Below are 13,188 nucleotides of genomic sequence, written 5' to 3'. Positions count from 1 at the left end.
CAAGAAGACAAAAAGAAAACGACCTTATTTTCTCAATATCATACCATACAAACACTGCCACTATGTAAAAACAGTTAAAAAAAAGAGTTAATGGCAGGTATTTTACAACGAGATATATTTTAACAGAGCTCTATTACATATCTTCCCTGTACGATGGACTCTATGGCTCCTCAACATGTATGTATATATATGCAAGAATGCATATGTATGCATGAGTGTGTATGTATGCATGCGTAGTGACGTTCCTCGCCCCATTGCACACCTGGCTAATCAATTATGCGCATAAGCCAGTCTGCACCTCGCCAAGTAAGCCAACAGGTGTGGTGAGAGAGAGAGAGAGAGAGAGAGAGAGAGAGAGAGAGAGAGAGAGAGAGAGAGAGAGAGAGAGAGAGAGAGAGAGAGAGAGAGAGAGAGAGAGAGAGAGAGAGAGAGAGAGAGAGAGAGAGAGAGAGAGAGAGAGAGAGAGAGAGAAAGGACTGCCTGGAAATGGGAGGGAGCGAAGAGGAACGAGAAGACGAGCAGGAAAAGGATGCAAAGAGGGAGGGGAGGAGCTGAAGTAATGGGAGGGAGTGAGAAGAAAAAGAGAAAAGGAGTAGTAAACGTAACAAAGTAGAGGAGAGATAGGAAACACACGGGGACGAGGAGGAAAAGGGAGAGAGAGAGAGAGAGAGAGAGAGAGAGAGAGAGAGAGAGAGAGAGAGAGAGAGAGAGAGAGAGAGAGAGAGAGAGAGAGAGAGAGAGAGAGAGAGAGAGAGAGAGAGAGAGAGAGAGAGAGAGAAAGAGAGAGAGAGAGAGAGAATGTGGAGGTAATAGCCAGGGAGAGAGAGAGAGCAAGGAGGGTAGAGGAGAGAAAAGAGGGAAAGAGGACAGCTCGAAGAGGGGAGAGTGGAGGCTGGGGAGGGAGGAGAGGATGCAAGTAGCAGGAGGAAGGGTGAAGGGAGAGGACGAGGGACCATGAGCACTTCAGGGGTGGCCATGTGCGCGGCAAATGAGAGTCGTATCTTAGGTGTGTTGGTCTGTGCGGCTCCTATGGCGGCGTAGAAGAGGAGGAGGAGGAGGAGGAGGAGGAGGAGGAGGAGGAGGAGGAGTGGGATGGAGCGCACCAGCAGGAGGAGGAAGAGGTCGAGACAAACAACAATGACAAGGAAAGGAAAATTGGAAGGGAAGAAAGGGGGGGAAGGAAGAAAACCTCGCCTTTTCGTCAGCAGCCACCCACGAGCATTGTTCCCGCTGGAGGAGATGAGCCGCGAAGGTCTGGGCGTCTTGTGGGGCGAAACGTGAGGAGGAGGAGGAACACACACCCGTGACGAGACGCAGCTGTTGCCTTGGCGTCTGCATCGACACACACACACACACACACACACACACACACACACAGATTGTTTTATGTGTGTTTGTGTGTGTGCGTGTAGATAAAGACAAAAAACACACAGTAATGATACTTTCAGCCTCCAGGTCAAATTATTTTTAAAAGTGATCAGTGCATTATCCCACTTCGCCTTGAGCATATCTAAATCATAAACCTCTTTCCTGCCATGAAATCTTAAACTTCCACTCACTCCTAACCTCACAAATATCAAGCACACAGAAAACATGTACCATAACACACATAACTCAAATTACTCATACCTATCCCGTCAATCCACGTAACTCTTAACATCAAAAACAGCTCGAGTGCACAAAACAGGAAACACAACACTTGCATACCCTCAAAAAGAAAACCACTCGTACCGATCCCCTTTACTTCACTCACTCGAAACATCACAAGCAATACAACCACGCAAAACAGCGACCACAACACATGAATACCCCTTTAAAAAAAAAAAAAAAAACAACTCATACTTACACCCGTCAATTCTTTCAGTCACCCGAGTCATAAGCACTCTGATAACTTACACAAAACAGGAACCACGACACACACACACACACCCACACACACACACACACACACACACACACCCCTCAAAAAAACATTACATATATCAGTCCTGTCAGGCACCACAGTCATGAGCACACTGATAACTGATTGAAATAAGTGTAGAAGACAAATGGGATCGTACGGTTTATGGAATTTCATCCAGGGAGCCTCTGAATGACAAAGATTACGAGCCATTGCAGTAGAGCTTTCTGTCACCTCCCTGCAGACTGGCAATCCATCTCCCTTTCCCTCTCTCTCACTCTCACTCTCTCACCAGCAAATTGCACCAGGCCTTCACGTCACGGCATGAAGGAAGTGTGAAGGAATAAGAGGGAGAGAGGGAGAAGGAGGGAGAGCTAAGGAGTAAGTGGAAGAGTGGAAGAGTGAGTGGAGTTGAGAAGTTGAGACAAAGCGTGTGTGTCAAAGTGAGAGCAGAGAGAAAGGGAGTTAAAGGAAGCGTGGGAGGGTGAAGGATGAAAGATTATAGAGAGTAAAAGGATGAAAAGGAACGTAAAGGCTTGAAAGGGACTGTATGAGAGAGAGAGAGAGAGAGAGAGAGAGAGAGAGAGAGAGAGAGAGAGAGAGAGAGAGAGAGAGAGAGAGAGAGAGAGAGAGAGAGACAGAGAGGTGAGGGACGGACGAAATATACCGTTAAAGAACACAAAGGAATGTGAGAAAGAGAAGAAGAGCATACACCATAACCAAATATAGCTCTCTCTCTCTCTCTCTCTCTCTCTCTCTCTCTCTCTCTCTCTCTCTCTCTCTCTCTCTCTCTCTCTCTCTCTCTCTCTCTCTGTGGTGTGTGACAAATAGAAACCATTAGTTCCCAAAAGGCTGAACCCACGTTATAACTAATACTATGAAGGATACCTGCTTTCTCTCACCCTCACTCTCCCTCCCTCTTCCTCCTTCTCTCCATCACTCCATCACTCAACTCACTGTCTGACGTATGTACTCCATCCCGCCTTATAAATGACTGGAAGGAAAAGGAATGAATACCGGGGAAAAAAACGGGGAAAAAAAAACTACTTTAACAAAACGTCAACTTAGTAAGATGTTTATAATGGTTAAATGTATTGTTGTCCTCTTCGTATCATGTTTTTTTTTCGATAATTGTTATTTTTATTATACTTATTTTATTGGTTTTCTCTTAATTTTTCTTGCTATATTGCGTGGTTTGGTTTCTCTTGTATGTCTGAAGGAAAATGTGAAAGTACCTAATAATAATAAAAATAATAATAATAATAATAATAATAATGATAGTAATAATGATAATAATAATAATAATAATAATAATAATAATAATAATAATAATAATAATAATAATAAGAGATCACAAATTCATCTCTTAATCCTATTTCCTCACATTATTCCTCTTTCCCTCCCTCCTTCTCTCTCTCTCTCTCTCTCTCTCTCTCTCTCTCTCTCTCTCTCTCTCTCTCTCTCTCTCTCTCTCTCTCTCTCTCTCTCTATACACACACACACACACACACACACACACACACACACACACACACACACACACACACACACACACACACACACACACACACGCAACTTCTGGACACTAATCCCCCTTTTTATCTTTCCTTCTCCCTCTCCCTCTTTTTATCGGTGTTCGCTGTCTCCCTCCTCAGGAGCTGCCACGTTCAAAACTTCTAAACCATTAAACCACTTTCCAATTTGTAGGACTTCCTTACACACACACACACACACACACACACACACACACACACACACACACACACACACACACACACACACACACACACACTCACTTTCATTTTCTCTCTCTCTCTCTCTCTCTCTCTCTCTCTCTCTCTCTCTCTCTCTCTCTCTCTCTCTCTCTCTCTCTCTCTCTCTCTCTCTCTCTCTCTCTCTCTCTCTCTCTCTCTCTCTCTCTCTCTCTCTCTCTCTCTCTCTCTCTCTCTCTCTCATACGCGCTTTAAAAAGTCACAATGTATTTTACTTCCCCTTCCCTCCCTTTCCCCCAATCAACTAAACTACAACTGCATTTGTTAACCTACACATCGTATTTTTTCCCAGACAGTTTTTTATTTTTTTTATTTATTCATTTACTCCTTCCCTGACGGTGCAAACTCTGAAGGTTAGATAACAGTATGTAGTCAACAGCGTCCACACACAATGGCTGGCATTTAAAATATATGAAATGCTTCGTGACACTTTCTGGTATTGGCTTAATTTCCGTAATTGGCAGCTTTTTGCGATAATTCAAATCCTGGACGCCTGACAGGAACAATAGAGCGGCGGAGCAAGCCAGACCTGCCGCAAAGGGATGGCTGCTAAGTGCTCAGGGTGTGTGTGTGTGTGTGTGTGTGTGTGTGTGTGTGTGTGTTAGGGGCAGGGTGTGTCTGTACGCGTGTGTATGGGGGGGGGTGTTTGTTTGTGTGTATGTGTGTGTGTTTCGGATAGACAGACATAGACAGACAGGCAATCAAGCTGACATACAGATACTCACACAGGTGGAGAAACCCTGACCTTGTGATCTTGACAGAGTGAAGCAGTTATGATATCATGAGACTCAACACTGCACTACCAGAACATATGACGGAATGCACTCTTAAAACATATGTTCATTAAACTGTGCCAATTTAAAACAAACCGCGGGAACAGAAACGCGGAGGTAAAAGAGGAGCAGGCAAGTGATGGGAGCAAAACAGTAGTAATAAACGTGATGCAGAGAGGAGAATGCGTTCCCTTCCTACTGAATGTCAACTTGCATCACTAATCTCACATTTTAATTCAACACAAAGGCACACGAGCAATGAATCAACGCGAACAGCAACTCAAATACACTATTTTTGCACGCCGAGGCAGTAAAGTTCGGCAAAGCTACGCCGAAAAAAATAACGTGATGCAAATGCAATCCAATTTGCAGGCATCGCTCAGAACAATGCGTCATGCGATGTGATAGAAGAGTGCTACGGCTGGAGGGAACGCAGCGAGGGCGGAACACACACGGGAAACACTACAAACGCTACATTTATCCAGGAATTGTATTACCGCCCAGAAAGGAGGCGAAGTGGCTGCCGAACTGCACTACGCGTCCACATCCGCTTACTATCCCAGCATTCGAATTCCTTAGCTGTTTTTCCGACACACACACACACACACACACACACACACACACACACACACACACACACACACACACACACACACACACACACACCTATATTCTCCACCTGCAGGTCATTAAGCACCTTTAATTCAGAAAAAAAAATAAAGAAAGGGAGGTTTTATTGAAGAGATGTTTTTAATCACGGAAGACAGATCATCGAAAATTTATACATTGATTTTATAACGCAATGAATCAAGGGCTTAAAAAAAATAATGAAACAATAAACACAATTGCAGGTCATAATCGTAATAAAAACATTCAAATTCATACGTTACTAATAGCATAATACCAGAATGTACAATAATGATTCATACTTCGAACCGTTAATCGTCATAATCGTAAAAATAAACAAACAGAGAGATCCATAAGTTGACAAAAAAAATAATTCCAAAATCTGCAGCAGGAACCCACATGTCGCTACAACGCGGCGTTCATTCTTGCTCCCTTCCACCGTTAGTCTCCAGGTGTGTTAGTTTGCCACCACACAGAACGCAGCGTGTCAGACTCTCAGGCTCGCCCATGTCACCGCAGGTCATTCCCTCTCTCTCTCTCTCTTTGTGTTGCTCGCGCCACTCATTTACTCCACCGACCGTGTAAGGGAGGATAAACTGTTGTGAGAGCGAGAGCGAGAGCGAGAGAGAGAGAGAGAGAGAGAGAGAGAGAGAGAGAGAGAGAGAGAGAGAGAGAGAGAGAGAGAAAATTAATGAGGCAGAGTTTTACCGCATGGGATTTGAATGGGGCTGGGGGTCGCATGATAATTAATCACGGCAAGTGAAATGAAATATTCTCCTTAATAAGTAGCCATTAGTGAGAGAGAGAGAGAGAGAGAGAGAGAGAGAGAGAGAGAGAGAGAGAGAGAGAGAGAGAGAGAGAGAGAGAGAGAGAGAGAGAGAGAGAGAGAGAGAGTACTGTATATGTGTAAACGTATGCTTGCCTGTGTGTGTGTGTGTGTGTGTGTGTGTGTGTGTGTGTGTGTGTGTGTGTGTGTGTGTGTGTGTGTGTGTGTGTGTGTGTGTTGAGCTCTTCCTTCCTCACACACGTCGGTCTTCGTGTTTACTCTTCCAAGGGCCTCCAGGGAGAGTTTGGGAGAGAGGGAGAGGGGAGAGAAAAGTGGAGAAAGCAGGGGAGAGACAAGAGGGAGACGAGGGGAAACAGAAAAGGGAATAGGAGAGACAGGCAGAGACGTGAGAAAAAAGGCAGAAGGTAAGTGAGGGAGGGGGAGAGGGAGAAGAAAACAGAGGGAAGACAAAGGGGAGAGGGAGAGAGAAAAGAGGGAAAAGAGTACGAGGAGGAGGAGGAGGAGGAGGAGGAGGAGGAGGAGGAGGAGGAGGAGATAAGATAAAGTGAGAGCAAAACCGATGAAGAGATGAGAAGATAAGTGAAAAAAACAGATAAATATTGATAGAATACTCGTAAGCCAAAGTATAGTATCTGATTCTCTCTCTCTCTCTCTCTCTCTCTCTCTCTCTCTCTCTCTCTCTCTCTCTCTCTCTCTCTCTCTCTCTCTCTCTCAGTGGTTACTTCCAACCTTTTATTCGTTCTGTCCTAACGCAAACGAATGGGGGAGAGAGAAAGGAAAGGAGGAGGAAGAAAGACAAGAGGAGAGGGGACGAGAAAGGAGGGGGAGGAGAAAGAGAAGAGAAAGAGAGGAGAAACGCACAAAGGGACGACAGAATACGATAAAAGGTGCGAGAAAAAAAATTGAAAACATATGGAAGGAAGGTTGAAATAGAGAACATTGATGATAAAGGAAGAGGAAAGAGGAGAAAGAAAGGTGAGCAAAAGAGGGAGGGAAGGAGAGGGAACAATGCGAATCAAGGAAATATAGAAAAGCTCGACATAAGTGAGGAATACGTGGAAATAAAGTAGAAAAAGGTGAAACAGAGTCGAAAGCATGTTAGATTTTTTTTTTCCTTTCGCTTACATATTAGAAGTAATTTCACTATCCATGCACTGACACACACACACACACACACACACACACACACACACACACACACACACACACACACACACACACACACAGTTCCTTTATCATATCTCTTCTTTCGTCTTATCTTTTCTCGTTTCATTTTTACGTTTTCCATGACGAGCAATCAATCTATATATATATATATATATATATATATATATATATATATATATATAGAGAGAGAGAGAGAGAGAGAGAGAGAGAGAGAGAGAGAGAGAGAGAGAGAGAGAGAGAGAGAGAGAGAGAGAGAGAGAGAGAGAGAGAGAGAGAGAGAGAGAGAGAGAGAGAGAGAGAGAGAGAGAGAGAGAGAGAAATATAATATACATATATTTAAAGAATGTATATATATGTATATATCTTTATATTTATATTTGTGTGTTGTGTCCCACCCCTAAATTAGGTTGCACACGGCAGTGTGCCTTCGGGTGATAATGTACCTATGTTTAGATAAAAGAGAGAGAGAGAGAGAGAGAGAGAGAGAGAGAGAGAGAGAGAGAGAGAGAGAGAGAGAGAGAGAGAGAGAGAGAGAGAGAGAGAGAGAGAGTGAGTGAGTGAGTGAGTGAGTGAGTGTGTGTGTGTGTGTGTGTGTGTGTGTGTGTGTGTGTGTGTGTGTGTGTGTGTGTGTGTGTGTGTGTGTGTGTGCCGGGAGTCTATCGATAAATAAAAGCTTAAAATACATAAAATAAATACATAAATACACAGAAACATGCAAGCAACCCACACCTCTACACTCCGTCAGGTGACGTCAGACTCACCTTAATTAGTCTCCCTTGTAATTAAACACCTGTTGGCTACAATGAAGTTAATTTGAAGCCTTAATGAATCTAGGCCTAATTAGTCTTTGGCTATCAAATTATGAACTCCTGAAACCATCGATGCGCCTACGTGACTTACAAGTGAAAAAGAAAAAAGAAGAGATGGACTATTTACACAAAAAACAGCATTGCCTTCTTTTGATTACAAGCGGCAGGTAAATATCCTCTTCTAACATTTTCCTGTCGTGTGAACCCAATGATTGTCAATTAGGTAGGCTTACCCTTACACTGAAGGAGACTTTCGACTATCAGTCACTGTTACGCGTCCCTAGCTTGAGTTTGCGGGGAATACAACGCTGTACTCAGGTCCTAAAACACTGAATCAAAATTAATATCTCTCATAGTAATGAATATGACTCAAGGTGACCCATTGCATTAGTGTATTAGGTTAAAAAACGAGGTAATAGGATTCGGAGGCAGCAGCAAAGTAGTCAAATTCCCAGGTAAACAAGTAATTGCGTTTACCTAACACTTGTCCCGTGGGAGGCTTTCGTTTAGCATCTCTCCTCTCCCCTCGCCTCCTCTCACTCCCTGCCGACACGTGCTTGGCTGGAGGGAGAGGGAGGGAAGAGGCGACGTAACTTGAGGAGGAAGAGTTCAAAGGCAGCAATGGAAAGGGAGGGAGGGAAATGAGGAGGTAATGTGGGAAGTACACGTTAGTTTAATTAATGCCCTCCAGGTAAGACCGGGATAGATGCGCTGCGGGAAGTGGGAGGCGCGGATTGCAGTGGTGTCTCACTACAGGCTGAAAGGAGGAAGGGTAATTTGATGCTCTTACCAGTATGAGTCGAGCCACGATCTTTTCTCACGTTACTTTTCCCTTCACAAGGTGAGTGGCGGAGGTGTTCCCTTCATGTGGGCGAGGACGAGAAGAGCTGAGGACAGTCCATTAAGGAACGGTTAATGAGCAGCCCAGGTTCTTCAAGTAATATGTGGTAATGTTGGAAAGTCACCCGGGAGGAAGTGTGCTGAGTGCTTTCATTAAAGGTGTCCAGGAAATTAACTTGAAACGAATACCACATTGACGTGGAGGGGAACGTTTTATATGATTAAAACATTATGCTTTAAATGTCATCATTAAAACTTTGAAGTGGAAGAGTTGGACGAGAGTTGTGAGGCGAGGAATAACTCGCTGAACGCACTGCTTTGGTCGCGCCGCCACACTCGTGTGCATCTGTTTCCTTCTCAGGTTTGATCCTCAACTCACCGAGTTTTTGAAAGTAGGAAAAGTCTACTACACGTAAAGAAAAGTATTCCAGCGAGTTGCAAGTGTAATATATTAATATAAATCATGATTTTCTAATACTTTAATCTCAATCTTTTCTTACTGTGCACTCTTATACACACTGGCCATGTCATGTGCCCTCCATGTGCCCCATTATTTCCAAGTACTCTTTAAAAAAAAGTCATGCCTTCCGGGGTGCACCACACACCCAGCTTGCCTATCACTGCTACACATGCCAGACCGCCCCTCACAAAACTAAAACCTCCCTCACCGTCCCTCACAAAACAAACCGTCGACAGACACATTAGTTTGTGTTAAATCATTCCAAAAATATTCATAGTTAAACCGATTACAAACACGTCATTATAAATCCATGGCATTCACAAGCGCTGAGAACAGATGCACCGCGGAGCAGCGGCGCCTCATGAAGCAACAACAAACTACGCGTCATCACATTGTTAATCACGTGATAAAAAATATTCCTAAAACATTTATGGCTAAACCGCTTTCAAATATTGTATAGCTTATTAGGGAGCGACGCCCGGAAATGTTGTGCCAATTGAACTCCAATCCAGGGCATATTCGTCTTGTTTTTCCACACTTTATGACGCGCCACGAGCTTTACAATGGCCGCCTAATATGTAAAGTGCAGATTAATTTTCACGGTAATGATATATGGCCAGTGTGTGTGTGTGTGTGTGTGTGTGTGTGTGTGTGTGTGATTTCTACACACACACCACACAAACACACACACACAGACACGATGACTGACACAGACTGTGACTGACACACTGACTGACAGACAAACATTTTAACCTTTTCAGTACAGCCATAATATAAAAACTAAACAAAGTGGTATTTCCTCTATTATTTTATTATAGTAGTAGTAGTAGTAGTAGTAGTAGTAGTAGTAGTAGTAGTAGTAGTAGTACTAGTAGTAGTGGTAGTAGTAGTAGTAGTAGTAGTAGTAGGAATATAAATAATAATCATAATGCTACTACTACTACTACTACTACTACTACTACTACTGCTACTGCTACTTCTATTACTACTACTACTACTAATAATAATAATAATGACAATAATAATAATAATAATAATAATAATAATAATAATAATAATAATAATAAAACACTGCATTGCGCATTCTCATCAGGACAATAAAGGCTTCGTTGTCATTAATTGTAGGGAACGAAAATAATTCCTAAATCATGCCAGTACTGAGAGAGAGAGAGAGAGAGAGAGAGAGAGAGAGAGAGAGAGAGAGAGAGAGAGAGAGAGAGAGAGAGAGAGAGAGAGAGAGAGAGAGAGAGAGAGAGAGAGAGAGAGAGAGAGAGAGAGAGAGAGAGAGAGAGAGAGAGAGAGAGAGAGAGAGAGAGATAATTGCTTAATGGCCAACATTTCCGCAAGATTAGCCAGTAATTAGGATGCTGATTGGAGGGATATTGTGTGCAGGAGGAAGACGAGCACCAAGTAAAGGGGACAATTTAGATTATACCATATTCCTCCTTCTACTCTGCTTCCTCCTCCTCCTCCTCCTCCTCCTCCTCCTCCTCCTCCTCCTCCTCCTCCTCCTCCTCCTCCTCCTCCTCCTCCTCCTCCTCCGCCTCCTCTTCCTCTTCCTCCTCCTCTTCGTCCTCTTCCTCCTCCTCTTCCTCCTCTTCCTCCTCTTCCTCCTCCTCTTCCTCCTTGCTCTTATCTGCCTCCTTGTCGACAGTGCAGCTTACGATTGTCACCATTACTGCGACTATTACTATTTCTACCACTGCTATTGCTCCTGCTACTACTACTACTTCTACTACTACTACTCCTACTACTACTGCTCCGATGACGACGACTACTTGTAGTATCACAAGCTTTATTATAATGGTAGTAGCAGTAGTAATAGCAATAATAAAAACAAAAAATAATAACAACAATAATAATAATAATAATAATAATAATAATAATAATAATAATAATAATAATAATAATAATAATAATAATACCATCACCGCCACTACCACTATCAACATGCACAGTATTTAATAAGGGCAAGGAGAAGGATCCAACAGAAACAGGACAAATCTGACTCGCATCAAATTAAAAACACGGGGCACAAGGGGCGGCAGGTAATTTAGTGGAGAAGGAGGCGGCGGCGGCGGCGGCGATGAGGGGACGAAGTTGGCTCGTAATTAAGTAAGACTTGAGCAATTAACGTGAGTCATTAACACTCAGGTGGGTCAGGGAGGCACCTGGAGTCGTTAACTTTATTTACAAGTCTCTCTCTCTCTCTCTCTCTCTCTCTCTCTCTCTCTCTCTCTCTCTCTCTCTCTCTCTCTCTCTCTCTGGCCGTCACTCTCTTTTTCGCTTGCTTTAAATCTTCTTGTTTATCGTCCTTTATTATTTTTTTGTTCGCAGACGCTAATTTTTGTGCGTTATGTGTGTGTGTGTGTGTGTGTGTGTGTGTGTGTGTGTGTGTGTGTGTGTGTGTGTGTGTGTGTGTGTGTGTGTGTGTGTGTGTGTGTGTGTGTGTGCTTCATTTTTGTTTACTCCTCTCGTGTTCCTCCTTCAGAGCGATAAATTTCAGCTAATTGAGTTATTTTCTTACCTCTTTGTTTCACACGCTGCTTGCTTTTCTTTTCTCCCGATTCTCTTTCCTCTCCTAACTTTCGTCTTCTCTTTTTACGTTCTCCTCCTTCTCCTTCTCCTCCTCCTCCTCCTCCTCCTCCTCCTCCTCCTCCTCCTCATTCCCTCCCTCATTGTCCTCCTCATCTTCTTATACATCACTGTCTTTTCCTTATCCTCTGCATCTCTTTCCTTTTATCTTTATTCTTTTTTCCTCTACTACTGTCCCTCCTTATTCCTTCCATTCGCCTTCCCTTTCTTTCTTATTCCCGTCTTGTATTAGTCAAGAGGGAGGAAAGTCATCTTTGTCTGTTTACTTTAATGCGTGTTTTCTGACAGATGCCATGACCCTCTTAAGTGTTTAATCAGTTTCCACGTTTTCCAGAATATACGTTCGTGTTTCTGTCTCTCTCTGTCCAACTGTCTCTCTCTCTCTCTCTCTCTGTCTCTGTCTCTGTCTCTCTCTCTCTCTCTCTCTCTCTCTCTCTCTCTCTCTCTCTCTCTCTCTCTCTCTCTCTCTCTCTCTCTCTCTCTCTCTCTCTCTCTCTCTCTCTCTCTCTCTCTCTCTCTCTCTCTCTCTGTATCCCCTCCCCTTTTCTCACATCTTCCCTTTCACTGCTTCTCTTTCTCTTTCTCCCTCTCCTCTTTTCTTCCGCACCAGCTCCTTAGGGTAAAATTACGTGGTAATGAAGATAAAGAGAGGAAAACCACATCCGAGAGAAAGATTGCAGCCATGAATGAGAGAAATCTTTGTTATTTTTGCCTCTTCGCATCGAGGGGCAGAATGAGGCTCAAATGGTCTTACGTAGAGCTGATTTTAATGCCGCGATCGAGTGTTCATTATGTATTCTGTATCTGTTGAGTTTGTATTAATTTGATAGCTTCTAATCGTATGTAAGATGAGTAGGATTGTCGTTTGATAAATAAATTGTTGAAGATTATATGAAAGGTGAAAATATTGTGATTTGAATCTTTCTTTTTTTCCTCTTTTTATTTACTGTGGGTGTGTGTGTGTGTTCAAGTTTTGTATTTCGTGTATGTGTGTGTGTGTGTGTGTGTGTGTGTGTGTGTGTGTGTGTGTGTGTGTGTGTTTAGCCAGGTAAAAGTACCAGTGCCTTTGCGGAATGTGTGTTTTTTTTTCAGCATTCTAGCATTTTTTCCTTTATAATGATTGTTTTCTGCAATGGATTACTACTTTTTTTTTTCTTTTTAATATTTTTTTTTTCCTACAATGCGGGAATCGCTTTTATATTTTGGTTCGTATTTCATGAAAGTAAAACTTAAACCGCAGATCTTGGAGTAAAGATAAAAAAGATTATACGTTAGACAGTAACCAGAAGCACACACACACACACACACACACACACACACACACACACACACACACACACACACACACACACACACACACACACACACACACACACACACACACACACACACACACCTGCACTCACCTTTCTTCCCAAAACCAAATTAGCAGATCTAGACATCTAATGAACAGTTCTC

At 43.0% G+C, this 13,188-nt stretch overlaps 1 protein-coding gene and 1 long non-coding RNA gene across 9 annotated transcripts in view; one reads left to right on the top strand and one right to left on the bottom strand.

Annotated features, from left to right (window-relative positions):
- LOC135108065 (uncharacterized) overlaps window positions 1-13,188 on the bottom strand; it is a 165,907-nt gene that overhangs the window by 94,620 nt on the left and 58,099 nt on the right. The window contains exons 3-4 of one of the 8 annotated variants that reach the window (XR_010272131.1): window positions 8,626-8,722; window positions 5,160-5,668 (exon numbers count right to left, since the gene is read on the bottom strand). The exons of 6 other annotated variants lie outside the window; for them this stretch is intronic. The gene's annotated coding sequence lies outside the window, so the exon portion shown is untranslated. Of the gene's footprint in view, window positions 1-5,159; window positions 5,669-8,625; window positions 8,723-13,188 lie in introns of those variants that run through there. One more of the 8 variants, XR_010272136.1, reaches the window with a different exon arrangement.
- LOC135108066 (uncharacterized) overlaps window positions 1-13,188 on the top strand; it is a 130,435-nt gene that overhangs the window by 104,045 nt on the left and 13,202 nt on the right. The window lies entirely within an intron of this gene.

This window comes from Scylla paramamosain, chromosome 16, assembly GCF_035594125.1.
Source record: "Scylla paramamosain isolate STU-SP2022 chromosome 16, ASM3559412v1, whole genome shotgun sequence".
Taxonomy (NCBI): Eukaryota; Metazoa; Arthropoda; class Malacostraca; order Decapoda; family Portunidae; genus Scylla; species Scylla paramamosain.
Note: the sequence above shows the minus strand (reverse complement) of the source record. Positions and strands in the feature narration are given on the sequence as shown.